This window comes from Elephantulus edwardii, unplaced genomic scaffold (genome assembly GCF_000299155.1).
Source record: "Elephantulus edwardii isolate Elephantulus edwardi_28Jun2011 unplaced genomic scaffold, EleEdw1.0 scaffold00384, whole genome shotgun sequence".
Lineage (NCBI taxonomy): Eukaryota > Metazoa > Chordata > Mammalia > Macroscelidea > Macroscelididae > Elephantulus > Elephantulus edwardii.
In genome coordinates, this window is record NW_006400134.1 from 1,105,202 (window position 1) to 1,108,662 (window position 3,461).

A 3,461-nucleotide genomic window follows, 5' to 3' on the forward strand; every position below is an offset into this window, starting at 1 on the left:
CTGTTAGGGACCTCTCTAAAGTACTCAAGAGCAACGGTGTCTCTCTGGAGGCGAAGGTGCGTCTGATACAGGCCATGGTCTTTGCAATCACTTGTTATGCATCAGAGTTGAACAATGACTAGGGAGTACAAAAGGAGAATTGATGCCTTTGAGCTGTGGTGCTGGAGAAGAGTATGGAATGTATCATGGACTGCCAAGAAAACAAACAGATTCATCCTGGAGAGGGTTAAACCAAGCAACTCCTTGGAGGCAAGGATTCTGTGGCTTCATTTCACATACTTTGGGCATGTTGCAAGGAGGGACAGGTCCTTGGAGAGGGACCTCATGCTTGGGAGGGCAGAGGGACAACGCAAGAGGGGAAGACCCTCTATAAAATGGATTGATTCAGTGACTGGGGTAATCAGGATGGGTGTGTCAGAGGCAGTGCGGCTGGCACAGGATAGAGCAGGGTTTAGGGCTGTTGTATATAGGGTCGCTATGAGTTGCAAACTACTCGACGGCACATAACAACAACAACAACAACAACAACATATTTACAATTTGTTTATCCATGTTTCTCTTTTGGTGGACATTTGTAATGTTTACAGTTTAGTACCATTATGAATAAATCACTTTTGATATGTAAGTCTTTTTTGAAGGCTTTAATTCCATTTGGAATTTCTGGGTTATCAAACAGTATCAGTCACATCACATGCAAGCTTAATACTGCTGATGATAATTAAAAAATGGCTGAAACAATACATAGATAGGGAACTGACAGAATTTCAAGCAGGATTTAGAAGAAATCCTAGGACCAGGGTTATCATTGGTAATGTCAGATGGATCCTGGCTGAAAGTAAAGAATACCAGAAGAACGTCTATTTATGCTTTATTGACTATGAAAAGGCATTTGCCTGTGTGGATTATAACAAGCTATGGCTAACACTGAGAAGAATGGGAATACCAGAGCACTTAATTGTGCTCATGTGAAAACTATACCTAGACCAAGAGGCTGATGTGAGAAGAGAACAAGGGATCACTGCATGGTTTAAAATTAAGAAGAGAATGCATCAAGTTTGTATTCTCTTTCCCTATCTGTTCAATCTGTATGCTGAGCAAATTATTTGAGAAGCTGGATGGAGAAACTGGTGGAAGACTCATCAATAACCTATCTTATGCAGATGTCACAACCTTGCTTTCTAAAAGTAAGGAGGGCTTGAAGCCCTTCTTGCAGAAGATCAAAGAATATAGACTCAATATGGATTGTATCTCAATGTCAAGAAAATAAAAAATTTTACCATTGGATCTAAAGGCAACATCATGATAGATGGAGAAAAGATTGAAACTCTCAACAATTTCATCTAACTTGGATCCACAATTAACATTCTTTTACCAGGAGTCAGGAAATCAGGATCGTATTGCACTAGAAAAATCTGCCGTTAGGGACCTCTCCAAATTATTGAGGACTAACGCTCGTTTGAGGACTAAGGTGTGTCTGATTTAGGCTATGGTCTTTCTGATCTCTTGCTATGTGTCTGAGAGCTGGACAATGAATAAGGATGACAGAAGAAGAATTGATGTCTTTGAGCTGTGGTGTTGAAGAAGAGTACTGAACATCCCATGGACTGTCAAAAGAATAAAACAAATATGTCTTGGAGAAAGTGCAGCCAGATTGTTCTTTATCAAAGTTGATAAAGCTTTGCCTCACATGCTTTGTGCATGTTGCTGGGAGGGCCTATTCCTTGGAGAAGGCCATGCTACTCAGAAAAGCAGTGGGTTGGTGAAAGAGAGGAAGACCCTGAACCAGGTGGATTGACACAGTGATTGCTGAAAAGGGAGCTAGTGTGTCAGGAAGAGTGAGGATAGCACAGGATAGAACAGGGTTCAGATCTGTTGTTCATAGGGTTGCTATAGATTGCATTCAACTTGATGGCACCTAACAACAACAAGGTAGAAGTCTACCACTTTCCTGCCAGTTTACCATACTGCTGTGGCTTGTACGTTGCTGTGATGCTGGAAATTATGCCACTGGTGTTTCAAATACCAGCCAGGTCACTCACAGTTGACATGTTTTAGCAATACTTCCAGACCGAGACAGTTTAAGAAGCAAGATTGGCAATCTACTTTTGACAAAACAAACCCTCAGAAACCTTTCAATAACATAGGGTATAATACCAGAAGATAAGTCCCTCAGGTTGGAAGGCCCTAAAAATGCAACTGGGGAAGAGCTGCATCCTCAAAATACAATTTACTTTACTGATGTGAATGGAGTAAAGCTTTCATCCAATGAAGGAATAGAATGCAAAATTTTTAAACAAAAGGAAAGACTGGTAGTTGGCAAATATGGACTTGGTGACAAAAATGAGGCTGGACATGTAATGACTGGATTTTGTGCAATCAATTATTTTATTCCTGAAAATACCTTTTTAAAAAACAGAACATAAATGGTGACTATACACATGGACTTTGCCAGAATCAAACCGGTTATACCCATGGAAAGAAAGGTGGGGAGGCTCAATCTCAGCAGTCAGAATAAGACCAGGGCATGATCATGAAGGAGGACATCAAGGATACAGGTGCAAGTTCAAGTTCAAACTAAAGAAAATTAAAGCGAGTCCAGGAGAGCCAAAATATAGCCTTGAGGTTATCCCACCTGATTTGTAAAACCATCTCAAGAATAGATTCAAGGCACAGAACACTAATGACTGAAAACATGGTCCCATCCATGAAGAAAACAAAGGGTCATTATGAAGACAGAAAAGACTGACTGCTTCTCAGAGAGACTCTGATATATGCTCTTCAACAAAGAGAAGCCAAAATGAGAAGAAATGAAGTCAGACAGCTGAGCAGAAGATTTCAAAAGACAGCTCAAGAAGAAAAAGCAAAATATTATAATGAAATGTGCAAACAGCTAGAGTCAGAAAACCAAAAGGGAAGAATATATTTGGTATTTCTAAAGCTGAAAGAATTGAAGGGGGAATAAAATCAAACCACAATTTGCAATACTATGGACAAAACCTCAAATGATGCAGGAAGTACCTAAAGAAGATGGGACAAACACACAGTCACTGTGCCAAAGAGAATTGGCTGACACTGAACCATTTCAGGGAGAGACATGCTCAAGAACCAATGGTACCGAAAGAAGAAATTCAAACTGCACTGAAGACACTGGCAAAAAAAAAAAGGCCCAAGAATTGATGGGATACTAACTGAGATCTTTCAACAGCTGAAACCCTAGACATATTTGTTCATTTATACCAAGAAATTTTAAGGTCAATCCATTGGAATTGATCCAGGTTTCCCCCCCCCTTTCCAAAAAAGATCTAGTAGAATGTGGAAATTATTGAGCAATATAAGATAAATTGACACAGTGATACAACAGTGGGCTCGTAGTGGTAAAGACAGCATGGTACTGGTACAATGACAGACACATAGATCAATGGAATCGAATTGAGAATCCAGAGATCAACCCATCTATCTAT

At 40.0% G+C, this 3,461-nt stretch overlaps 1 pseudogene; it reads left to right on the forward strand.

The window, feature by feature from the left end:
- The window catches only part of LOC102865398, a 17,810-nt pseudogene that overhangs the window by 928 nt on the left and 13,421 nt on the right, over nt 1-3,461 (forward strand).